Genomic DNA, 27,850 nt, shown 5'->3' with positions numbered 1-27,850 from the left:
AGAAGGGATCGTAACTGTCGGTAACTTTATTTCGATTAATTCTGTTCAGAGTGCATTTATTTGATTGATAAGAAGGATTGTGATTATCTATCCAACCACAGTTCTATGTGTGCATGCCCAACTAAGCAAGGATTTACCCAAGAGCTGGTGTCTGAAATTCGTTTTTCTTTTAAGTTCTTATTCATTATTCACCCGGAAAAATTATTTTCTTGGAGGAATTAAGAAAACTGCGCCTGAAAATCAAATCATGAGAGAACCTCCAACTTTACAAGCATCTTGTCGTCCTTTATAAAACCATTCTTTTCACTGTAGCTTGACTCAAACTTGGCGCCTTTTAAGATAACCGCTGAATTGCTGTTCATTAGCGGTCTAGCGAATAATTCGTAATTCGACGCACCTGAAGTAGGCTTATGACTAGCGCAGTGTTCCTGTTGCGTTTCTGGGTGAATTAGGCACAGCCTCAACTCATTAGAAAATGGCCAATCAAGAAATTCGTCATTTCTTCCTTTGTGCAGCTTAATCCACAAGTAAAGGTTCACGTTGCCATCCTCAGCTTTCATTTCAATTCCCCAAGATAATAAATAGTGCTGTATATACACTTTTTTGGCCATTGCCTCCTCCCAACCTCTTTCTATTGCTTTTGCTTTGTGTGCTGCGTATCCTGTTAGAGTCCCCCATTGTTTTTTCGGATTAATTGCCACCGTCGATAATACTGCGGACAACGTCGCCGTCAGTGATTCCGTTTTTTCAGTCAAAAAAGCTTTCACCTCACGTGCCTTACTATCCAGAGATTCTAAAGTGCTGGCGGTGGCTGCTCTCAATTTTTCCTGGAGTGCATCGTTGAAATGATTGACCTGATGGCCAATTTCTACGAGTTTGTTTTTCTGGGAATCCAACTCTTCTATTAGCTTTGCAAGCTTTACATCTAGTGCATCCACCTGGCTTGTAACATTTTCTTCAAACTTTACCAGCTGTTCATTTTCCTTTTCGGCTGGCACGAGTGGTTTTTCTGGCACTGAATTCTCTAAGGGCGCCGTACACTTGAGTGTACATTCGTCCCGACATACTACGGTTGCTAAGCATAGGAAGAATTTTGACGGGTGCTGTAGCGGAGAATAATTAGCGGCTTCTTCAGCTGGAAGGATTACTCGGCAGCCGCTGCTTTCGTTCCGGCAGGGAATCTGTGGGATAAAGAGAAAGCGACAAACGTTAGCACACAGCGAACGTACAGCTCCTTAGTGTTGTAAGTGCACTCGCGTGCGATTTGAAGGTAATCAGGCGAGCGTCAACCGATCACGACGATAACGCCCCCGTGCGGCTTGTTTTACTCGCCTGGTTCCTAGTTAATCATTCTTCTCTCCCTCAGTCGCTGGTCATTCAAGCAGCTACCACTCCCGCGGCAAAACAAGCCGCCCCCTTCCTCCTTTTTAATAGCGCACGCAGCCACGACGTCCATATTGTGGTATCTTACAACAGACAATCAGACTCCTGCACGCATGTGGCCTCCCGCACGGCGGGCCAGCACGAAGGGGAGATAAAAAGGCACAACTCTTTACTTGTGATTCCATTTATTGGCGAGCATGTCCGCGAAATACATCACGCGGAAAAAATGAACAAAGCCAAAATAATCTTTTGTATCTGCTGCATAATACTGATACGGTAAGGACTTGGACTTGAATTAAGGGATAACAACACAGAACATTTCGGTGTCACACTTAAAACTTGGTCGCACCACCCATGTTTTTCTTCAGCTGCTCAACTCTGCGCCGCAGAGAAGCCTATAATGAAGGCACCAAGTCGGGGTCCCGTCGGAGCCGATTCCATTCTGCTTCCACTGTCGCCCAAAGTGCGTCTGCATTAACGTTGTCGACGTGACATTGAGACAAACTAGCCTTCATTATTCCGCAAACGTTCTCTATTATGTTCATAGCGGACCTTTTTGGGGGCACTTAAGCCGCGCAACACCACTGTTATTTAGATTATCCTGCACTGATGATGATGTGTGGACAGGGAAACCATCGTGTTGAAATTAAGAACAGCCGTCCGAAAATGGGCCGTTTACAGCTAAAGGAAGCAATATGGTAATAATGATGTCAGTTTAAACGTCTGCCGTTGGCGTCCGGGAATCCGATGGAGGGGACCCAGACCATTGTAGGTTATGGAGCCCAAGGCGTTCACGGAGACTCGACTGCTTGCTGCTACGTTGCGAATGTTGCCCGCTTCGAAGCTGCAAAAGAACCGACGAGACGCAATTATTAGGTAATACTCTACGTACCTATGCAATGTCTTTACCGTGAACAGGGGACTCTCCAAACACGAAGTCGCTGGTCCCAGCATGATGTGAACGTACATTCATCGCTGAAGATGACCTGTTGCCACTAATCCCTGCTCCACTTTTCGTGGTCGCTTGCAAACTCTAGCTGCTTCTGCCGATGTGTTGATGTCAAGGACGGCGTTCTTGCTGCCACATACCTTCTTAGCCCGGACGCGCTAAGGCGGCGCCTGATGGCAGAAACAGTGATGCACAGCCGGAACTCCTCTTTGATTTTCGTCGCTGTTGTAAAAGGATCCTTGATGGCGGCAGCAATGATTAGGGCATCCTCTACTTGAGTTCCTCGGTCTCCATTGATGCGGCGCATCCTCCAAACGATTGTCCTCATAAAACGCCTGTAGGATTCGGTTAACTGTCTTCTGTGGGCGGTTAATCTTCCTGGCAATTTCTCGCTGAGACAAAACTTGGCTATGCGTAATTATTTCTCGTCGCTCTTCCAGGGATACTCGTCGTGGCATTTTTTCAGCTTCAATTGTTCTGGTATTTGTAGTGCAGTATTTATACCTTCACGCATCGACAAGCCCAAAATTTTTATTGGTAAATAAATAAAACAAAAGAAGATGGTAATAAAATTCTATCTTATGCTGCGCAAGCTATTACAGAGGTGTTACAAGTGACAGCAGCTCATCGAAAGGTGCGCAAAATCACATCCTCGGTAAATACTGGGCATTTATAACGAGAGGGGCTATCGCTGTTCACGGTAACCAAGAAGAAAGCACAGACGTTATACAGCCACACAAACTCCCGACAAAGTAGAAAGGGTGTTTTACGAGCCGAGGGAATGATGGCTGCTTGAAGGAACAGCGACCGAAATAGAGGAGAATGCATAATCTCGGTCCTGGCGCACCAAAAACGCCGCGCGGGGACGTTATCGTATTTATCCGTCGAAGCTCGCGCGATTACCTTCAAATCGCACGCGACTGTACACGGTGTTTGACAGGCATTTTTTGTATTGCGTTCGTGGTCTTGAAAAGGTACTCTTGGCAGCGCCGGGCAGCGAAAAATAAAACACAGTGAAAACGTTTCAATGCGAGCTACTACAAAACGATTTTTTGCATAAATTTTGATGCTGGGGGCTCTGTAACGTGTTGTGCTAGGATCAAGAATAAATTTACTTACTCCACCTTATAAAGATGAAGCTTGGGCAAGTTGGTGCATTAAAAAAATAAAAGCGCGAAACCCACGGCGCACAAGAAAGAACAAAAAAGACAGAGTGCTCACTTACACCTATATAATTCAACCGAAGGGAATGCTTTTTCTTCGCAAGCATTTAGCCGAAAGCAAAAACGAAACAAACATTGACGGCTGATTACCGAAAAATTCAAAACAAGACCACGTTGGTTTTGTCTTCAGAAATAGAACGACCACAAAATTGGACATGATTACACACTAGACACAGCTTCTTAACGGGGTTCTGACACAAAAGTTTGAAGGCGAGATAACTTACGCAATAGATTGGTGTGAACATGTATACATCATCCGCAAAATATTAGCGGAAATACAGCCTATCACATATTTAAAATAATTTTAAACTTTGCGAAACACAACCAAGGAGCCACCGGAGGACCTCGCGCCATCGAAATTCCCTGTATATTTTGTGAATAAACAGCATCCGACACGTAAAGAGTTTGTATTGGCCGCTTTCTCCGTGCAGGTGTTTTTCTCCGGCGGGCCGCTCCAATCGGAGGTCGGAGCTTCTGCTCTCGAGCAACGAACGATCCGATCGTTGGCGTCTTAGGCGGAGGAGGCGCCGTGAATTTATTGGCTCATCGGGAGCTGGGCGCGACCTAATTTCTACAGCGATTCCAGGCGCTCTATTTTTATTGCCTTTTCCAATAAAATTATGGCAATAAAAAGTATCCGCGCTCACTGAGACGCGAATGCCGGCCGGCGACACGAAAAGCGCGCTGAGCGAGCCGCACGGTCGCTTCGCAGGCGGCGGCCACGGCAGCAAAGTGGCGCAGGTAGCTCGAGCGATAGCTTGCTAGCGCCGCACGAAATGTGACCTAAGGCCCAAAAATGGCAGCACATATGTGGAAGGAGTTAATGATGTGATGGAGGGTTGCATTAGGAATAATCATCTGCACCGCTTATGAGAGGGGCAATCGAATATCCGCCGCAGTTTTAAGCCTAAAACGTCCGTAGGCGGACCTGTAGGCAGACCGGCCACCAACTGACTCGAGCGTCCTTCTTTGAGCTGCTCTGACCCGGAGCGACAGAAGATCATCATAGCCCTGGGTACGAAGGTCGCCGCAACGCTCCGGCTGCCGGCAACATCCCTCGCTTAGAGGTCTGCTTTAATAAACTGCTTCTCTCTCTCCGTAGCCGCGGCAGCAATTTCCAATCGCCGCGCCTGCGTAACGTCCACGGTAGCTTTTAAGTGCAGAGCACTTGAGGCGCTCGTCTTGTCATCTTATCTCGCTCGCTCGACCGAAGTATATAGAGTACCAAAGCTTCGTCCCAGGGTAACGCTGTTGTTCGCGGCGTACCCCAGAGGCTTCGAAAGCCATCATAAGCGTTCGAAACTCATGATCGGCTTGCGCTTGTCATACATCTTCCCGTTGTTTAGCGGAAAGAAAACTACAGATACATTTGTGGAAAATTTACGTAATTTCCCGCAGCGTCTGCGTTCCTTTATTAAAGGGAAGCTGAAACGCTCTCTGGATGTCACGTTGCCAAAGACGACGCAGTTGTCTTCAAGAAAAACAAGTTTATTGTAGCGAACTTTTGCTGCCCTTACAACTCAAATAATACACCGGCGGCGAAGCAGCAGTCTGCAAAGCGACGTACGCAAGCAAGCGTCGGAAATCGAATGCCGCGACGACTTCTCTGCAGGCTTTTATCTTTCGGCGCAGGTGTTTCTGGAACCGTCGATTCACATCCAGAACATTGTCACAGAAGATTACTCCGGGATAGTGACGTTAGGGCGAAACGTTCGGCTTATCTGAATGCCATAGCCCTTGCGGCATAAAAGTAACGAATGGAAGACGCGCTTCGCTTGGTACGCAGATTACACAGCGGGGCGTGGCGGGCAGTAAAAATAAATAAAAAATAAACAAACGCATGCACGGTTCGCGGCAATATGTCAGATGCACGTTCATACAGTTTCTTCCGCGCTGACTCCGAATAACACATTGAATTTTATCGTAAATGAGTCCAACCGGCATTTTTATGCCAGTCACTAGAATACATTTCGACTTCAACTACAATTTTACTTGCCAACTATCCCTTGCGTGCTACGACGTTCAATTTGTCAAAGACTGTGCTTTACATAGTGAGTTTGCATGCAACCTTTAACACTTCTGTCGAAGTAATCACTCGTTAAACTCCTAATATAGATCAAAGATCTATTCAAAAGCCAATTTTTTATACCAGAACGGGCTAGAAGAAATTATTACACTGATACTCTCAGTCAACAGAGAGAGTAACAGTGAGTCAACCTATTCTGAAGAGATTTCTTACAGCTTACTGCCATAAAAATGATATTGTGAAATACTTGTTATGATCGTAATGTACGATGCAATACAGTAGTCGTTTTGTAAATCATTGGTACATTTTTTGTTCTTGTGTTAGTCGTGTTCCCTCCAAGCATGTACAACTTCTACCATAAAATCCTACAACCCATTTCAATCGCGCAACACTTCGCAAATTGTAAACAATAGGTATTGTACAATACAAATGACTGCGTCCAAAACTTAGGTGTTCTTTCGCTCGGTATGATATAGCTTGCTACAGATGATGCCCTTATATCGAATGGATAACATAATAGTAAATCCATGTAATATTCTAGTAACACAAACATCGACTCTGTAGACAAATACCCCAAAAAATCGAACAGCAGACTCACGTGCTTGGCTAAGTACCCGTAGGTGTCGCGAGGCAATGAAATATGATTTAGAAACTTGGCGTCCAAATGCGGTTCGACCTGGGGAGCATATGTTTGCCACGACCATTCGTTGTCAGTGTCAACGCGGTCGTACTTTGTAGTCGCCACTTCATCGTACGGCTCGTGGCTGCGCAGGCCCGCCTTGTTTGCTGGGGGGAGAGAGTTCACCATCATGAATAAAGACGATATCGTGCCACTGCAACAGATCAGTCTCGGTTTGCATTTACTTGAGTCAACAATGGGGTGTATGGTTCTCCATAAGGAATAGCTAAAAAGAGGTGCAATAAAACCTGATAAATAGACAGCGACTTCTGCATTCTCCAAGTTTTATGGCGAGAACCTAAATAAATCGTGTTTTGTGTACCCATTTATGCATGCTTTCCAGGCTTTGTTTACAATGCCACTAATTTTCAAAACACACAACGATTGCAGCGTCGGGGGTTTCGGTTTCATAATCCTGTCAGCCTGGCCTTTGCTAGCGAAGTTTTCGGAGATTATGATATTGGAACTTTATATCATTCCTCGATGTGGCAGCTCTGCTATAGAATAAGTTTTTGTTGGCAGATTCAAGCCATTTTGAAAATTAGAAAGAAAACACCTGAAATTATTTGTTCTAAAAATTCAGAAAAGACGTTATCGCCGCCACCTTAATCACATCAGGGAAGCTTTTTAGCAACATTTTAATTTATCGGTGGCTTTCTACAGCAAGTGGTAAATCTTAGAAGCAACCTTATTTAACATTACACAACCAAGACAAAAAGAGTGAACTTCATTGAAAAAAAAGCAAATGTACAATCACTACCTTGCTCATGAGTGAGAAATGCTATATGGTATATAGCATTTGTCACTCATGGTATGGTTGTACGGTTTATGTTGCTTAGTGACAGTCTAGACACATGCGCAAATACACGGTAACATCATTATATTTGAAAGGTGGAAAGATAAGAAACAGCCAGGCATGATGCCCACTTGAATACTTGAATGGATGTGGATGGGGGTCGCATTTCTATCGTTACCCGCCATGGTGTTCACTGGCTAAGGCGTTGACTGGCTGAGCATGCGGACGCGGGTTCGATTCCCAGCTGCAGGCGGCCGCTTTGTGTTGGAAGCAAAAAGCAAAAATGCCCGTGCGTAAGAAATTTCGGCGCTACTTGAAGACCCCAGGGTGGTCAAAATTAATCCGGAGCCCTCACTATGGTGCGCCTCATCGCCTGCGTTGAGTCGGAGCATTGAACCGTACAATCAATAAATCAATCAATCAATCAATCAATCAATCAATCAATCAATCAATCAATCAATCAATCAATCAATTATTTATCAATCAAACAATCAATCAAAAATGGATGGGGGCGTGAACATAAAGCTGAGTAGAAACTTATTTTTATGGCCTTTCCCAGTGTTTTTTGAATAGGCCTGGACAAAAACAACCAAACATTGTTTCAAAGAAACAGCTAATTTATAACAGGATACGTGAGAGATTTGGACACCGCGCGTCAATGGCTTTACGTTTTTGTTTTTGCGTAAATGTAATAGAATTTTGCAGCAAGAAGAGCCTTGCGTACAGAGGACATTGGATTTTAACTTGCGCGAGAGCTTATAAAAAGTGACAAGCCTGGCTGCGAGACGACCAACGCGGCATGGCTTAGCAAACTTTAAATAACGGTGAGGGTTGCTGCACCAAGAAGGAGCTCCTTTTTTCTGAAAGGGCAATAAAGGTGTGCCTGAGTATCACGTAACTTTTAATTTCGGTGGCATCTCTGATTTTCCACGCGATCCGGTTGCCTTGTTTTCCTATCAAAATTCTCTGGTCCAGGAACGGCTGACGGTTGCCATCGCAATTGCAACAATGCCCGGCTAGGCTACCGCGGAATGATGTCAAAACGTTGTAATGATGTTTCCTCAATGTTTGATAGAAACATTGACCAGTTTGGTCGATGTAATGTTTCGTACACTTTAGGAGGATAGAATATATAACTTTTTCTTCGCAGGCAACAAACTTGTTATGGTGTTTTCTTCGGCACTTGATTCGCGTCGCTGAACGCGAGTTGACTTTTCGGCCCATTTGGGACAGCTTTAGGGTGTCGTGTCGTTCTGTAATTTTTTTGTTGTTTTTGCCTAGGTGTGTAACAAAAACGACTGGGAAACAGAATCTTAAATCAGTCGTTTGTAAGTACCGTGTTTCTGCCTGTTAGTTACTAGTGGTGTTACTAAGGATAATGTACCAACTCGCGCAGTGGCCCGTTTTAGCTTGATGTTGACCATTGCGCCATGTCATGGGAGAACTGGACGTGGTGAGCGCTATGTTGTACAGTAGGCGTGTACGATGTCCGGAAGTAATTTCGTTCTTGGCATCACTCACTTGGCGTTGTACACCGTAAAACTCCGAGTATCAAGAAAGACGGTTTTCCGAGTGCTCTACCCTGCGCGCAGGGCGCCAGAGTTGCACGAGCCATCCATGTTAAATGTGGTTTGTACTGTGTCTGCTCTTATGAAAACTTTGCGAAGGAGAGAGTCAGGAACGCGCCATGTGGCTGGTAAAGTGAGCACACGAGACGACCTCTTATGCATAATTATAACGTGGTACAGTTTTCTCGCGTGATGTTGGCAATGTTTAGCGGTTGGATGTTGGTAGAGGCAATGTTGACTCTCGGTAAGAAGAGAAAGCAGACAGGGGGATTTTCACCAATATTATGAGAATGTTCGTCAAGGTTGCGTTACATAGGACAAAACCACGTCCCAGTCACCAAGGGCATCAGAAGCTTGCCTTGTGACGATTTCAGGCCAATGACAATTAAGCCTTTGAGCAAAGCGTTTATATTAGGGATAGCTGGAACATGTAAACTTGTGTTTCGCCGCCAAGGAAAGGAGGACGTCCTAAACCACTCGCTACAAGAAGTACGTTTTACGGCGAATACGTCGTAAAGAATAACAAAGGTGACATCGGTAGCCAACTGGTCGGAAGGACCTCGGCGGTTACTTGTTGCGTGGCGCAGTCAATGGGCACAGCTGTCCCATCTATTCCCTGTAGCGATTGACGTAAGGGGCCAAAGACATTTCAGTCCACGCGGAAGAACGGCGCGATCGTATATTGGGGGGCAGATGAATTCCGCTGGGTAGAGTCGTTCATTTATTTCTGTGTCATGTGCGGCACCGCAACGGCGAATGGTGCGGTGATACCACGGTCAGAAGAGCCGTCCACGTAGCCGACGCCTGGAAAACCATTGCGGGGCCAGCTGTCCGCTATCATGAACCTGCTCCAGGGTATTCAGACAGAGGTGCTGAGGGATGAAGAAGAGCACCTGTGGACCATCCGGGAGGATGTACTACTATTAAAAGCATTACCCTTGAGTTTGAATACACGCAATGCAGGACCGGATGGCGAGGTGCTTATACTGTCAATTATTCATCGTACCGAGACATCCTGGTGCTGGTCCTTTCCGAAAAGAATAAAGAAATGCTGAATAAGGGCGCAACAGCGTCCTAACATCTAGGCTTCTGAGATTCGACAGAGAGCGTGAGAGACAGTATGCGTGGTCGTCCTCGCGACCGCATTTTAACCTGATAGCGTTTTTAGGCAAATTTTCAGATTTTTTCATTCAAGGTTGCCGTTTACTATCAACTGCGCTTTCAAACTTTCCATTGAAATATGCCATCTCTGCCATGCGGAAGCTACTACTATAGTAGCAAAAAAAGCGGGCTCGGCTAAATCAGAAATACGCCGGAAAGGCAACTCGAGTGTTTAAAAAAATGCCACGATACTTCAGCCGAGACGAAACAAATTCGCGCCAATCCACCCAGTTAATGTGGTTGGAAAGCAAAGTTGTAAAATGCACGCACAACGATTACCCATGCGACGTCACTAACATTCACTCACGTCGCTCTACAAATAGTAAAACCAGAGAGAAGTGACATGCACTTAACTACACCCTTTATTATTTCAAAAAAATATTCTTGGTAATATTAAATCATAGACGGTGATTGGTTGAGTTGTATTTGTGTAACACCTGAGGAGAGCCTCTTTTTTTATAAAATTAAAGGAACCTCAATCCCGGCGTTAGACAGTATCACTTCTCCGTCTCTGCCGCAGCGGACGGAGGCGACGAGATTGGGGGCAAAGACGCAGGAGGCGGAGGAGAAGATGGAGGAGGACGAAATACTTTTGCTGAGACTTCTGAACTGCCCAGAGTGCGGCCGAGGAGAGTGATTCCTTCATCACTGGGGGATATATGCAGCCGTGCCGCCTGTGCTGTGCCTACTAGCTGAAGCTCGGTATGCAGAGAGGAGGTGGACAGCAGCTTCTCTCATTGTTCTTGTTGGGTTGCTGACGGAAGAGAGGAGGATATGGTGGGCTTAAGTCTCACACTCCGATTATGCAGTGGAATATTCCTACTTCTACTCAAAATTTACATTTAGCGTCGTAGCGATTCGGGCGCATTAAGTCAAGACGCGCGGGCTATTGGAAGGAGTCGGATTTTATGAGCCGCAGAGTAGTTTTGTGTTCTCCGAAAAGCTGAGGCTGAGGTGAAGGTAGGGTCTGTCACTGAAGGGGATAAAGCTGGATTATGTCCCTGCACGTGACAAGTGGGTGACTGTCCTCGTGCGTCTCCATAGCACTGGGGGTAAAAGTGCAGGTTTTGTGGGCGTATTCATTTCCCTCCATGGAAGCCTGAGCGGATGTCGAGATGAGCTGAATGGAACCATTTGGGGAGTGGTTTTTAGCACACTAAGTGCAGATCGGGGCACCAAAGCAGACCGGTAATTCCGGTAGGCTTGTTGGGAATCGCTGACTACCTTCCGAACCCCTGATTGAGTGAGAGAAGGTGATGGCTGCCTCGTCTGCTGCCTTCTAGTCCTGGGTCTTGAGTGAGGCACATGCAAGGAGGTTTGTTCTGTAGGTAGTCACTATGATGGCGTACTGCTGTCAAGATGTTCAGAGGCGTCTGTGCAGATAACTAACTGCATGATCCTCACCGAGGATGGTGTCGAGTGCTTGAGCCCATGCTTGTCGGCAACCCTTGTCGTCTGAGGGGTTCCTAATTCTAAGCAAATGGACCATCTTTAGTTGTTGTCGGCAAAAGTCCAGGAGTACATCAAGCGGACTGACATTCCGTGCGGCCAAACCAAACTGGTGAAGGATGCGGCAACCCACCGCAGTCCTGCTCGTTCGGAGCTTTTGGATAAAAAGATGGATCTCTATCGGCTCTTCCACCGTGTTGTAGAGCCCCGTGCTAAGCGGCCTTTCTGTGGACGTACTCACGGGAAGGCCAAGGGCTTGCTCAGCCGCCTTTTTATTCATTATATCAAGCATCATTATGTCCTCCTTGCCGAGAAGAACACAGGGGGTTGACGTAAGTGATTCTCGACAGGACAAAAGTTTGAATTAATCGAAAGGTATCGGATTTCTTGTGGCCTCGCTTCTTGGTTCAAACTCGACTGATCATGTGTATGATTTGATTGATGATGTGTTTGAGGCGCTGCAATGATACGTCACTCTTGGTCTTTGCCTAGAGATGTACGTACAGGAACTTGATGCTGGGGCATGGAGTGGTGGCCTAGCCACCAAGGAGTATTTGCATGTGTTCCCTGATGTGCCGTATTGTTTAAGGGCGGATGACAAGAAGCTGTTATTTTTTACGTTAACACTGAAGGCCGCAGGGTTTAGCACATTGGCGTACAAGAAGTTAGGTGCCTTGCATTAGTGTAAGCTTCCTTTAATTTTTGTAACTCTTAGCACACGTGCAAGGTGCGCACAGGGCCGATCACCCGTTACCTACGTTGTAGAACCATTGACGCCATTGGAATACCTTCGCCGTCATGGCCGCCAAACTGTCCACGTCGCTTGCCTGAAGCCCTATTACAATGCCATATTGCTGCATTCGCCGTAGGTCACCAGGGTGGCTCTCTCTTCGGCGGTGGGTGATTGTAATGAAGAGAAGTGAAAGGTCTAACGTACCTCGATCGTCCAATCGGTGTGCGGGTATGTGCCATAAGCATCAAGCTATCATCAGCTCTGTGCGTCCTTGTGTTCAGATCAGCGATCCCCTATCCGGTTACCTTGGAACCTGGAAGACACTGCGCGGCTTCCCGCCTCTCGCTTTTACTGCTTGTTAGCACTTAAACCGCCTTTCAATATATGTATATATATATATATATATATATATATATATATATATATATATATATATATATATATATATATATATATAAATTGTAACAGAGATAGTGGCCGTTAGAAGGCGCACCAGTGTGGCCAAATGGGCGTGCGCTGAACTGAGACCGAGGCTGACTGTTTGGTGGCGTCAATCCCCCAACTGGGTCTATGTGCGACGCTCAGTCACCGGAGCAGCCCCATACCTGCGCGTGGACTCCCGAGCTAGCTTGGCCTCTGGTACAACCAGCCCCCGTTACCACGCTCTAGCCGTTTGCTAATAAACCCCATTATATTTTGGTGGAGGTCGTAGTCTGTACGGTCCCCGGCCTGGAACTACGAAGCAAGCGAGTGCTCCCTCCCGTCTCCCGAGGAATCGAGCACGACATGACCTCGCCGCAGCCTGCGCCCGTCATCTGCTCCGGGTCACTGCGTCAACGCGACCCCCCCAGTTTCACCTAATGGGTTTTATTATATAATGGGGTTTATTAGCAAACGGCTAGAGCGTGGTAACGGGGGCTGGTTGTACCAGAGGCCAAGCTAGCTCGGGAGTCCACGCGCAGGTATGGGGCTGCTCCGGTGACTGAGCCTCGCACATAGACCCAGTTGGGGGATTGACGCCACCAAACAGTCAGCCTCGGTCTCAGTTCAGCGCACGCCCATTTGGCCACACTGGTGCGCCTTCTAACGGCCACTATCTCTGTTACAATATATATATATATATATATATATATATATATATATATATATATATATATATATATATATATAAGATCACCCCGCGACGGAAGAAGCCCGCAGAACCTTACCTAGCTATAAGCACTGGACCCCTCCCACACAGCGTGATAGTTGCCTCGACATGTACATCAAAGCTGTCCAACGCGATGTGCGAAAAGCTTACCAAACACAAATTTCGTTCCACCACAACATGACTACCAACGAAAAGAAAGCCCTAGAGGAACTCGCAAGCTGTCCCGACATAATTATTAAACCTGCCGACAAGGGAGGCGCAATCGTAATCTTTGACAAAACCGGCTATGTTAACGAGGCCAATAAGCAACTATCAGTATCGACGTTCTATAAAGCACTACCCAATGATCCCACTCAAGATTATAAGCAAATTGTCAAAGATAAACTTGCTGAGCTTGTGAAAAATAAAACAATAAATGAAACCACGGCTCGTTCCCTGATCCCCTTAAGCCCAGTAGCCGGTAAATTCTATCTTCTCCCAAAGATTCACAAGGTGAACAACCCAGGGCGCCCCATTGCTTCTGGCATTGGCACTGTTACCGAAAACCTCTCGCGCTATGTGAATAATCTCATTTGCGACATTCCGCCCAGCTTTCCCTCCTTCATTAAGGATACCAATGACTTTCTCTCAGACATGTCAAAAATTTAAATTCCTCATAACTGCCTTCTAGTCACCCTTGATGTTGCGTCACTGTATACTAACATCCCCCATGAAGATGGCATCGCCGCTGTATCCCTTGCGTATGAGCAGTCATCGTGCGACAAACCTATCGATTCTTCTGCTCTCCAAACATTCCTTAGGCTTATTCTTGAACTTACAATTTTGAGTTCGACGGAGTTCATTACGTGCAAGTCAGCGGAACGTCAATGGGAACTCGAATCGGACCTAACTACGCTAATATGTTTATGGCTCACCTCGAATCAAACTTTTTTGACACCCAAAATGTAAAGCCAATGTACTATAAAAGGTATATTGATGACATATTCATGATCTGGCAACACGGTGAGGCGGAGCTCCTCACCTTCATTGAGGCATTTAACCTAGCCCATCCTAGTATTTCCCTTGGTCATTCCTATTCGGAACACAGTGTAAACTTTCTGGACGTCACCGTTACTACCTTCCGAGGTCGGCTTCAAACTAAACTGTATAGAAAACCGACAGACACGCGGCAGTATTTTCACTTCCGAAGCAGCCATGTCAGACACTGCAAGACAGCAATACCTTACAGCCAAGCCCACAGATTTAGGAGAATTTGCTCAAACCAAGCCGACTTTGACTCAAACTGTCGAGAACTCAAGATCGCCCTCCTGAATAAAAAATACCCGGAAAAAGTTATCGACGACGCTATTGTGCGAGCCAACCAATTAGACCGTAACGAAATCTGTAAGAAAAAAGCCGCGAACGGGAACCCGCAAACTAACTTAGTTTAACCCACTCATCCTCCGCTCCGAGAGTGTCAACCGTGCTAAAAAAACATCCCAATATCCTAATGCAAAGTGACCGCTTAAAAAGCATATTCCCCGAACCACCACGCGTTGTCTACCGGCGTAATAAGAATTTAGGTGACTTTCTTACTAACTCTCGTATCAACCGACCGGCAACTACTGGCTGCATGCCCTGCAATAAACCCCGATGTAAAGTATGCCCACACATGACCACTACACAGCGCGCCACCAGCACGGCTTCAGAGTACTACGTAAATATAAAAGGTAACTTTAACTGTGACTCCGCTAATGTCGTATATCTTCTAGAGTGCACTGTTTGTAGGCAACAATATATCGGCCAAACTGAAACGCCCTTCCGAATACGGTTCAATAATCACCGCTCTCATGCAAAAAGCTGCCCTTATTTGCCCCTGTCAAGACATGTGAACAGTCCCGGGCATGCATTTGAACATCTTAAAGCAACAATTTTAGAATCCGCCTTCAAAACGCACCACGACCGTGAGGTTCGGGAATCTTATCTCATTTATAAGTTTGGGTCAGCCACGCTTGGAATTAATGAAAGTTACGGAAAACTAACGTGCTTATCCCTCGATTAAAATTAGCGGCTTCATAATTTTTATAACTATGTTCATTATTCCTACCCTCGAGTTTGCCATCAGAATTCGCAGAAACTCTCCTAATACAGCAGCTTTATTAGCCTAATGCGGCTCAACAATGCCATTTGTCCTGGGGAGGGAGGCCTCGTTCCCACCACCACTTAAGAATGTTTAACTCTTTGTGATCTATTCATGTTTAACCTTTTGTGACCCTACCTATTTTCTGTTCAATTGCTAGCTTCTGTGAAATGGTATTTTGTGCCGCCTATCTATTCTCTTGACCCGCGGGGAGCACACCCATCTTCGCTTCCCCCCGAACCAGTCTCAGCAGTCACTGAATACTGTATACTCTTCCCTTTCTTTTCAAACCGCGGTTGTCCAGTTTTCCCCATCGTCTGAACTTGCAGCCCGCGCGGCATACGTTGACCCGTCATGGTGCAACCTTGAACGCTGCATTGTTAACACGACCCCTTTTTCTCTCTCTCACTCCCCCCCCCTTTTTATTTTTCTTGTTTGTTTGTTGATGTTGTAACATAGGCGTAGCCTGACTGTATGCACACTCCCCATTTCCGAAACATTTGCCGCTCTTTCTCACAGTTTTATGCAAACCTATATAAGAAATGTGTTCAAAATGTTTGCGACAGCAAAATCATGTAACTTTGTTCTGATGAAGGCAAGTCCCGTTGCCGCTACGTAAGTAAACATTGTTTGTTATTGTTCTTGCTGTGTATCCGACTCTTTACTTATACTATATATATATATATATATATATATATATTGATGCACAGATATATCTTCGGGCATTCTAATTATCTCACTTTATACCGCGACATTTGGATTTCTTCTTCAATTCATAGATGCGTATTCTGTGCGAACTGTGTTCCACGTTTCTTTATCTGTATCTCGCAAGTTGTACGTTTTATGACCCTGTGGCTCCGTCTCTCTCCCCTTCGCTCTTTTCCTCGTTTTCAAACCTACAGCCACGTACGCAATTTTTGTGGCCGTGCTTCACAATAAAATACAAGCATTACAGCAAAATACGTTGTTCGGTTGTGGTTCTCTCTTACCAACAGCCGGCGGCGTGCCTTGCACGGGGTGCTGAGGATCTACTTCTGACTTCAACGCGGATCCAACCACTACTGCCAGCATGCAGCTAAGCAGCAGTGCAGAATACCTCTTGGGGTAAAGGACAAAAAGATACTAGTAAGTATGCAATGGTTTTCGTTAGGCTTTCTAGGTTGATGTGCTACATGGAATTAATGCATAAAAATCTCCAGTTCAGGCATGGTCAGCCATAGGTCACGTCATCGCCCGGAAATGGGTGTATCACCTTTGAATGCTCTGAATGCTATAGCAAGCAAATTTTCCTTTTGAGCGCACCTCATGACATCTTCATCATTCCTACGAGTATTGGGCACACCATCCGAAGACATGGGGACTTATCACATGATAATGCTACCATTCAAATTGTTGCTTGTTTACAATGTACGCATTATAAAATACGCATTAATTTCTTGTGGTGTGGAAGCACTGTTAAAAAACAAAAAAATATTTACAGTTATGTCTTTTGCAGCGTAATCGTAAAAGAAGCATTGGCGTGTAGGTTCGAGCTAGTTGTACGATTGCATTGTACGAATTTCAACCGCAAAAATTCACTTATTAGACGAACAGAAATAGCACTTGTCTCTGTCCCGTTTGTCCTCTGTCTGAATTTTTCCGCTTAAAATTCGTGCGAAAATAAAAGATCTCCAGCACTTTTCTTGTGCATTTTTAAACAATCCAGGCAGCTTAGATTTAACCCCGCATGTTAGTGCTGATTCCGCTTCCGAGTTATAATCTCTGCTTCTGAAAAGGCGGTATTCCTTTTTTTCGGTGTGACCAGGACTGCACCTGCTTACGTTAATTGCTGATTATTTCACAAAGTCCAAAAATTAAATCAGAAATATCACTAAAGAACAAAGTTGATTTTGAAATTCGCGCTTATTGGGGTGAACTTACGCTCTGCAATGAAGGCATGAAAAAAAGCGCCCACGAACCAGGCGATTAAGAATCACATTTTGTGGCTTTTTTTTTCTTAATCGTCTTAAAAATCAGAAACAAGTCCGATGAACGGAGAACAGCTGCGAGATAAGGAACGTTGAGGGGCACTGCTGTGTTCGTGCTCCCCAGCGGAAGCGCAGTTCTGTGTCGGCGCCTCCCAACTGCGCGCCAATTGGTGTCCTCCGCCAAGGGGCCCTTTACCTCGCCGACACCGCCCCCGACTCCGCGGGTAGATGGATATTCAACGGGGAGACGCTTGGAACCTTGCTTCAGTCCAGCCGCAAAAGCTGTGCCCTTCTTGGCTGAATAAACCATATTTTGAAGTGTGCCCGTGCGTCAGCTGCTCACTCACTGCGCCGACATAAACGTTGTGATGAGGAAGGCTTTGTGCGACCTACGCTGAACAGCAGAGTGCTACGAAATGGCTTCGCACGCATCAGGACCATTACCTAATTTTAATGGCACCTCCTGGGCGTCATGGTTTGGACGCCTTCAATGCTACATCGAGGCCAACAGCATCGTAGACCCCAGCAAAAGAAGGCACACCTGCTCACGCTGTGTGGGAGGAGACGTACGACACCGTCTGGTCTGCACCGTCTGCAGCCAAGAACCGCACTAGCAGTGGACTACGCCGACATCGTTGCGGCACCGCAGAAGCACTACTACACGAGACCATCCGAAGTGTACGGCCGGGCTCGTTATCAACGAAGAGATTAGATGGAAGGAGAAGCGGTCAGCGCCTACGTTGCGGCGCCGAAAAAACTGGCCACCGATGGCAACTTCGGAACGCTTCCCACCACAACGGTGGCTACGAACACCCGGGCGTCACGCCTCCTGCGAACCCTACCATGCTACCGCTATACATTCTGTTCCGTGACCAATTTTTGTGCCGCCTGGGGGACGACTTCCTACAATAGCGCCTGTTTGCTGAGGCCTGATTGACGTTCGCAAAGGCTTGCGACATCGCCATTCGAGAAGAGCGTACCGGCAAGCAGCAGCGTGACATACGGAATCCCACCGAGCTGCTATACCCCAGCCCCCCAAACGAGTGGCAAAAAACCAACTAGGACGCAGCTCTACTGGCGCAGTGACGAGCAGCACAGCCCGCCGTAATGCAAGCTTCAAGGCGCAATGTGCCATTTTTGCAGAAATGAGTTCACATTGAGAAGGCATGCATAACAAAGAGGAAGCAGTCGAAGGCACCCCATGAACGACATAAGCATGTGAACGCATCAGAGGCCATAACGCAGGCTGAGACGCAGGGTAGTCTACCAGCATCACCGGTGCTGTACGACCTAAACAATGTTGTCAACCTACGCACGCCACCGAAGACCATTATCGACGTCACCGTGCATCACCAGCCGGTTAACTTGGAGATGGATTTTGTAGCAGCATGTACGCTCATTAGCAAACAGAGGTATCACCACACCAGGCGGCAGCATACACCCATCTTGCTCGACGACGACACGCACCTGAGAACGTGGTAGGAGCAGGCCTTGCCACTATTGGGCCGTGCCAATGTAGACGTTTCCTTCAACGGCACAACATGCAAGCTACCACTACTTATCGTGCAAGGGGCCGGATCTAGCCTCTAGGGCTGAAATTGGTTCGACGCTTTAGGAATAACGATCGGAGTTATCAGCCCTGCTGTAGAGGACAATATTCCCGAGCGAAAGGATTTGGTGGAGCGACTTCAGAAGAAGTGCGAAGCGCTCTTCGCTAAGGATATTCGCGGTCACAACGGACCTCTCATCAACCTGGAGCTCCATCAGGATGCCAGCCACAAATTTTTCAAAGCCAGGCCAGTACCCATTGTGCTGCAGTCCGCGTACGACGAAGAGCTTCGCAAGCTCGAGCAGCAGGATGTCGTTGAACCGATGAAGCACTCAGACAGGGTCACACCACTTGTCGGAGTGAGAAAAAACGAAACTCTACGTCTTTGTGGAGACTACAGGAGCACCGTGAACCTGGCAACGAAGGTTTCTGCTTACCATCTCCCAACGCCACAGGAGGTTTGCAGCATACTCCGTGGATGCCGAATTTTCAGCACACTGGGCATGACGCAGGCTTACCAACAGCTGAAAGTGAGCGAAGAAACATCTCACTGGCTCACTATAAACACAACAAGTGGCATCTACTGGGTTAAACGACTTCCGTTTGTTGTGGCAGCAACCCCAGCAATCCAGAAGTACATAGAGTCCACGCTAGTTGGAATTTCCGGGATGTGCGTTTGCCTGGATGATGTGATCATTAGTGGCACATCAAGCCAACAACACGCAGCACGCCTAGAGCTTGTGATTGACCAGCTAGCCAGCGCTAACTTCAGCTTAAGCATACATAAATGCTGCTTTGCATGGTCCGAAGTTAAATTGTTGGGGCACCTGATGAATGCTCAAGGTATTCATCCCACTGATGACAAGGTGCGTGCCATCAGTGAGGCACCAGGCACCAACACGAAACAACAAGCAGGAACTGCCGTCTATCCGTTGGCTCATTACGTTCTACGGTACCTAGAGCATCGAGCAACTGCGGCTAACGACCTGTACCACCTGTTGCAAACTTATGTCCAATAGAGCTGGGCGCAATGCTACCAGAACGCATTCGACGTGCTAAAAGACCTGCTCTGGCGGCGCGTAGTTCTCAGACACTACGATGAAATGAAGCCTCTGCTTCTAGCCTGCGACGCATCGCCCTACGCCGTGGGCGCAGTGTTCTCACAAGGCGACGATCAAGGCAGGCAAGCACCGATTGCTTTCGCTTTGCGCAGCCTTTCAACGACAGAGCGAAATTAATCAGAACTGGATCGAGAAGGACTCGCAATCGTGTATGGAGTCATACACTTTCACCGGTGTATGGCTGCAGTGTATGGCTTTCACCAGTGTATTGCTGGCAGACACGGGATCATCATTACGGATCACTGACCTCTGGTGGGTATTTTGAGCCCCAAGCAACAAATACCCCATACGCCGTCTCCCCGTATGACACGGTGGTGCATAAAATTGTTAGCGTACGACTACGAGCTCATGAACCTGCCAGCAAAAATACACCAGAACGCGGATGAATTGAGTCGTCTGCCGCACGGCGAAACAATTGAGGATCCTCAACAAGTCGGCTGCGTGCTGATGTTTTAAGCCCTGCGAAATCCACCGCTAATGGCCGACTTGGTCGCCGTAGCGACGCAAGAGGACTCGACGTTTTCGCAATTGATCGACGCACTGCAACAAGGCCGCGTACAGAAACTAATCAGAGAAACCTTCAATGCCTTTAGAAAAAGATCAACGGCGTTGAGTCTCCATTGCGGCTGCGTGACACTCGGGTCACAAGTCGTTATCCCGCACGCACTACGCGAGCAACCCATGGCGCTCATCCATGATGGACATCGAGGAGTAGTAGCCATGAAAAGGTGCGCTCGCAGCTACATATGGTGGCCAGGAATTGTCTACGACATCGAACCACATGCGCAAACGTCTCAAGCTGGCCAGAAAAACGAACAAGCCTCACCGACAGCCAGCATTCCTGATTTGGAGAAGCCAACAGCTCCATGGCACACCCTGCACGTTGAATTTGCAGCTTTAATCGAAGGAACAATATTCTTAGTCGTGGTAAGTGCCTACACGAAATGGCTGGAAGTTATACAAATGAATAGGCCAACATCTGCGGCCGTCACCGACGCCTTGCGTGCGTTGTTTGCAATGTTCGGACTACCGCTAAAAATAGTATTGGACAGCGGCACGCCATTGCCAGGCTAATGTTTTCACGGGAAAAAAGAAGGCTAATGTTTTCGGGGCCGTTCAACCAGAACCATCTTCAAAGGCGGCCCAGAATACCCTCGACCCACCGTGCAGCCTGGGGATACAAAAGGGAGAAGGCGTGCTCGCCCCCCAGTTTGAACACAAGCTGGAATGGGCCCAAGCGACCGTGAAATAACGGATTGGCCTGCCGTCGGGGCTCGTCAAGATTTCCGGGATGACAACTCGGCGGCCCGTCAAACAGCTCCACCAGCTGAGGCCGTCTTCAAGCAAACCAGCCCCTTCTGAAGGAAGTTATGCGTCACCACCCGTCAACAGGGCTCGGCATCTCACTAAGGAGAGCGCCGCTGGGACGCCGACCACCACATATGGAGACGACCAGCTCCCGTCTTCGGTGCACCGCCAAGCCGTCGACGAACGCCAATCCACATGGCAGCGAGATTTCCCTGACCGCTACCCGGCGCTCTTTTCAGGGTAAAAAATGTTTTTTTCGTGCTCCGCAGCGGACGCGCAGTTCTCTTTTGGCGCCTCACGACAGCGCGCCACTTAGTGTCCGCAGCGAAGGGGCCCTTTCCCTCGCCGACGTCACCCCCGACTCCGCGGGGAGATGGACACTGCACGGGGAGACTTTTTTCGATCTTGCTTCAGTCCAGTCAAAAAAGCCGTGCTCTGCTTTGCTGAATAAACCGCATTTTGAAGTGTGCCCATGCGTCAGCTTGTCACTGACTGTACGGACATAACAGGCACAACCCCTTATACATCGCAATTTTTCTTGCAATACCACAAGTATGTGTGGCCAACGAATGATGAACAACAAAAAGATAGCGTTTTATTGCTGCAATGTGCGAAGAAAGCAAACTCGGTAGAGCACTAGACTACTACTGCAAAGACCTGAGTTCAATTCTGATCAGATGACACGTGTTTTTACTTCTACCGTAAAGTGGGGGCCATGTTCTTAACTAGAACCTGCAACAGTAACAGTCGAGAGTGGGGCAGCTAAATGGATACTGAAGTGACTCATAAGCATTGTGGTACCACTTGCGCAAATTGTAGTCAGCAATTTCTAGTCTGTTTTACCCACTGCAGGTGCGTTGACGCGTACTAAAGGCTCTGTGCCCCTGTTATCATGCACTAACATCTTAAAAAAGAGAAAAGGTGTTACTCGAACGAAACGTTGCGCATAACGTTTCGAGTGCAGTGAAGTAGTGCCCGGTAATTTTTGTTAAGAAAATTTTGCCTCAAATTAATTTTCTAAGTCGGAAAGTACTTGCCTAATTACAGAAGTGTCAATCAGACACTTCATGGTACCCACAAAAAATCTAACTGCGTTTTTTTTTTCCAGTGACGAACTAATTGCGTAATCATTTATTCTCGCTGATAAAAACCCCGCAAAATATAAAAATATAAATTGACCACGCTCCTACACCCCGACGTGGTATTTCTTATATTCCGTTAACACAACTCGCACTCATCCGATTTGATGCAGTACAAGAAACAAAAGGTCAGGAAAAATATGCTACCTCTCCTAGGAGAAGCTTCGCGAGCACTGCGGAGGCAGGAAAATTGAATCGCATTGAACAAGAGCAGAGAACGGCCCCAGAACCCCTTCTCGCGAATATCTACTCCGCACTTGTGAGCTTTCACGTTCAGCGGAACTGTTTTTATTTTTTACAAGTTTCGTCCACTTCTAATGTCTCTATCTAGCCTTCTAGACTTCCTAAAGCACGCAAACCAAACAGCTCTGACGCGACTGCGTTTGGCGTGGTCGCGTGGCTCGTGCACAGCTTACTGGATTTTAGTCAGCCGCTGCGTATGTGCGCTGCACCCCCCCTGCCATATGTACCACATGTAACATAAGTACCATATTTACCCCTGGGAAACAGTACTTAATCCAACCTTCATCCTCAGTTTTACGGCCGCCCAATATTTTTCGGGCCAGTACATCGCGCCCCTTACATATTAAAATGGTCGGTTTCAGCATTTCACCATTAAGTTGCAGTAATGCCTTATCTCGGTGATATACACCTGTGGCCCGCAGAATACCTACGCTGGCGGACTCTCTCACTCACCAGCGGTCATCCCTAAGGCCTCTCTAGCCTCCCAAGCCAGTTTTATTGCACGTCTCACTTTCTGGCATGACAGCTGAGCTGCGCAAAAGCCTCTCGCATTTCTTTGGTATCAACATCTATTTCAAACTTTTCGACGGTTCAGGCAGCCCAGCCCTTCGAGATCCCGCCCGTCATGTCCCTATTCGTGATTACCACCAATTCCACCGTAGCTACGACTGCGAAGACCGGCTGTGGCTTCTAGTAATTCGTTGTCCTGTGTGCCTTATTACCTCCAATTTTATTCACGCCGTCGGATTGTGCTCACGACGTTAAGATCAAGACGTTCCAAAACAATCAGCTGTGGTACGACTTAGAGATAATTTAGGAGCTTCGATGCAAGGTTTCTCACCCCCATCTTATATTCCAGGACCGAAAGTTGGGATCTGACCTAAAAGCATGTCGTGGGAAGCTGTTGGCTTGACTAGCCAACTATTGGACTTCTAACGTGACTTGTTCAGAGAACTTTGTTCGACGGCGTAAGGTAAAGTGATAAATTATTTGTTGTTTATCACCCCACCAGCAGCCCAAAACAACAGGGTAAGCTATGCTCAGTGCACAAAAAATTTATTACTTGGTTTTTCGTCATTTCGTTCTCATTTAAAGTGCGGGGCGATGATTGTTTAGCAACACAGGCCATGTTTTATTCTTAGTTTAACGAAGACATCCTCGCATCGTGCAGCGGCACTATACACCTTAAATCCCGCACTATACACTCTAAATCTGGCACCTAACATGTAACCCTACACACCCTACGGAACAGATTTGGGGTATTATCGAGCGCGTGAACCGTGCCTTCAGCGGTATGGTGGCCGCGTAAATTATCCTATAATTTTAAGCGGGGTCCTGTCGTTTGGGTAAAACCCGCTCATCTCATAAACACGGCAATTTTTTTCTTATTTTTTTTTACCTCACAATCCATGATGCTTGCTGGACACGATGTGACACTGTAGAACTTACTCCTCAGAATAAACGCTCCATTATGTCGCCACGTATAACGCAGATAATTGGGCAACTTTTGACCATATCTACTCCCAAGGATTAACTGGTAGAACAGCTCGGTCGGGCGGAGTGTAACACAAGTACTGAATGTTTTCTCACTCTTTTGCTTGAATGTGTGTATCGTTTTCTGCTATCGACATGCCCGGAAAGTTCATTTTGAAGTGCCATAGTTCATGCCCATCCATACAGCGTGCCCGATGCACCTCTTCCATCCGCTAGGTCGTGAAGGCGCTGACGCCATTGGAGGATCGTGGCTGCCTGGCTGCGTAAAACAGTCCTTATTCCGTGCCTCAAGCCGTACAATAAGTAAATTATTGTTTTGTCCCAAAATATTCCGGGTGGAACTCTTTAGCCTCCGTGGGACATTTTAACAAAGAAATGTAATCACCGTTATATGTTGTAGAGTGATTCGCACAGTCGATAGCCCAGAAATGAAACCAACTGGCCGTACAGCTGACTGGCGTCAAGACAAACGCGTCATGGTCACTGCGATATTCAGGATCAGTATTTTGTTGACAATCAGTTTGGTTTAGAATTAGGCGCCGCTTTCATGGAAGTCAGTCTGACATTGAAGGGAATTAGAAGGGGACATGCTCAGCGACCTGCAACGATGCTTCGCTGCCATTCTTTTTGGCCATCTAGGACGAGTCACTCGCTAATGTCGTAGGCTTATGCTAATGCCCATTGGTGAAGCAGAAGTGGCTGATCCAGCATGTTACGGCACAGCTCCGATTTGAGGAAGAGGGCTCATTGGGTGTACTCAGGTGACGCTCAGGCAGCCGGCAGTGGTGAGGACATCTGGCCTGGGACAACGTGCTGGCTTGAATTCATACCGTAAGAAGCGCGTGTGCTGTCAGTGCACTGCCCTAGGTGCGGGACAGCGGAGCTATCTTGCTATCTTCGCACACTGGCGACGTTGCAGCACAATGTCTTGTTCCACATTGAGCATGAAGATTTTCTTTAGCTGCCAATTTCTACAATGTTAGTAACACTGACGCTTCGATCAAAGTAATCATAAATAGCCCCGCTAATTGGTCATTGTAGCTGGCATGTATGTACTGCATCGTAACTGAATCTTTGTTAAAGATGCCAATGTAGGAAAAAATGAGTGCGATAGCTTAATTTATTGCAATTGCTGCGGTAAACGTATTACTCAAAAAATAAAATTCACTTGACAGAATGACTAAAAGCTACAGACCATTAGTTTAAATCATTCGGGGTTTCCGCTGATTGTAGCTGCCTTGCTCCTCATACAGCCTGTGTTGAAAAATCGGGAAATATGGAAAGAAGCTGGCAGAAAAAATAAACATTATAACTGGCACAAACTTACGACAAAATAAGACCACTTGGTAGTGTACAATGGATCTACCGAGAAGTTTAAGGACATTTAGAATAACTCAAAAGGGAATACAGCTCCAATGCAGAAACAGAGCTATTCCATGGGCATAAAACAAGATGATAAAACTGCACTATCTAAAAGGTGTGGAGCTTAAAATTGCTCCAGCAACACAAAATAATATCACAATGAAAGGGGGATCTAAAAAACGAAGAAAAAGGTTTCTGCAAACATAGGACTACTAAAAATCATACTACGTGATCCAGTTGTCAGCTTGCCAGAATCTGGTCAAGCCAACTTCGAGAATAGCAACTTGGGAACGACTGTAGCGAGAAACATCCGCACCGCCTTAAGCGAGGCGTTTGCAGATGTACTCGAGAAAGAATTATTAATAACTTGCGACCAATGGCAATACTTCACTGAATAACGTGCATCATAGAAATCTTCTTTATAAGAACTTGATGTTTTGTTAGAAAAGAAACTTGTGTATTTAAAACTAAACCATTTCTCCAATAACAGCCTCTGCGCATTCAATGTAGAGTAATAAACGACTACAAAAAACAACCTTGTCCAATTTTATTAACGGACGGCAACACCACTAGAAGACTAGCGGTTTCTTCTACACTAAACTCCATGTATCTCTTCTATTGTTTCTTCGTTTGAAGACTTACAATGGGCGTTTGAAAGCGCTTATCAATTATTATCACTCAAATATATTCGATGCATAGGACTTTTTTGTTGTATTTTTATTAATAGTTTCACAATTGTCTAGAGTGGGTCCAACTAGTAATTTGTTTTATCGAAAACGGGGCGGTTGATTTAAGTGTTCTGCGAGGGTGGTTGCTAAAAAAACTAAAATTGAAAGCCGGGAAGCTTACATGCATAATGACGATACGGCCTTAGCCCTACTGACATAGTCGTAAACAAAGTCCTGGAAAATATTCTAAAAGATATATCCCATTTTACTGAATAAGTATTGCTTTTTTACATGATATTTACCAATAGAAGCTTCCATTGCTTTCATATTCCAAGTAAACCTCTCATACTATGAAACACCGATTTTTACGTGACAGCGACAGTTTAAGGCGTCCCTGTAAGTTATTGTCAATTCAAATATGGAGACGTAGTTGAAGCACCGTGGGCGAGGTGAGAATTCCACGCTGACGCGACATTATCATCGGATGCACACTTTCAAGAAGTAGCAAAGCGTTTACAGGCAGTGTGCAGTTACATGTGTTTCTTACGATTTAAGCCCCACATTTTTTTACAAAAAATGGTATACAAATCTTTGGAAGCATCAACATTAAAGTGCGGCAGAATAATTTATGACCAAGCCTCTCAAAAGCGACCAAAAATCTGAAACCGCAACATTAGAATATCTCCCAGCATTTTATGTGGAACATACTTTTACTGAGAGGGCAGACTTAATCATACACCAACGTAAAATTCTGCTTGTCAATAACCAGTTTATACTGAATGCCCCTCGCAGAGAATATTTTTAAAGTATATTTAATGTTGACGGCATAAAACAAACACATCTTCGTCATTTTAAAGAAGCCATTATTTGCGTTTATATCAACTACGGGAGAGGAACATGCGACACCCTCCTATTATGCGCTTTCTCGTTTTAACAAAGTTGATGTAGGCGCTACCTTTCCTAGCTTTACAAAAACAAGCTGTTTCCATCATGGCTAACCCTAAATCGTTGATAATTTAGAAGCGCGCATATTTCAAAAGCTGCTGCCCACACCTTACGAATTTCATGAAACGTTCTGCATTTATTATTTTTTAAACTCCCATTTTATCGTGTTACATGCAGTATTTTTGTTTCCTGTAATAATGTTTTTGTATTAAGTTTGCTTGCACTAGTAGTTTTTTAGTAGTAGTAGTAGGTTGCATTAGTAGAATAAACCTGGTCCCCGTGCACGAAGTTGGTTTGCCCAGACTGCTCTAAATCATAGCTGCTTAAGTAGGGTAAATATATTTAAAATTGCATGGTATTCCGACAGTTGATTTTAGTTGACTGCATATTCCGCCATTGGTGTTTTGGGCCAAGCTGCAATTTGCTGGAATTCGCCATACGTACGCACTTTTCCATGTAAATGAAGAATATCATTATTTCCTGACGTCACTTACTTTGAAGTACACGGTGTCGTCGACATGTTTGTCAGCCCGTCAGGCCCACACGTGAACACTGCAATGTGCACGAAAAAAACACGTTTAGAGAAGCGCAGGCACATAGCTGAAAGTATTTGAGTGCACACAGCTTACAACAATATATCCCGCTTTTCTCGCAGGCGGCCAAGCAGTAAAAAACATCATCATCACCGTGGGTCAGCTGAGAATGCCAGCACTTTGTAGTGACTGAGTCATCTGTGGCCCTAACTTCTAAGAAAGAATGCAATACCAACGGTAAACTTCGCCGCGTAGCATAGTCTCCTATGTGTCTAAATACGAGTT

At 46.2% G+C, this 27,850-nt stretch overlaps 1 long non-coding RNA gene across 1 annotated transcript; it reads right to left on the bottom strand.

Annotated features, from left to right (window-relative positions):
* On the bottom strand, positions 1-27,590 carry LOC144167034 (uncharacterized). The gene is made up of 4 exons (XR_013321827.1): positions 27,527-27,590; positions 16,226-16,332; positions 6,180-6,367; positions 1-1,181 (listed from the first exon to the last, which is right to left on the bottom strand). It is a non-coding gene; the product is annotated as an uncharacterized LOC144167034 (long non-coding RNA).
* Between the last annotated feature and the right edge of the window lie 260 nt (positions 27,591-27,850).

Source organism: Haemaphysalis longicornis, unplaced genomic scaffold, assembly GCF_048455015.1.
Source record: "Haemaphysalis longicornis isolate Haplotype H1 unplaced genomic scaffold, Haemaphysalis longicornis Haplotype H1 scaffold_2, whole genome shotgun sequence".
Lineage (NCBI taxonomy): Eukaryota > Metazoa > Arthropoda > Arachnida > Ixodida > Ixodidae > Haemaphysalis > Haemaphysalis longicornis.
Note: the sequence above shows the minus strand (reverse complement) of the source record. Positions and strands in the feature narration are given on the sequence as shown.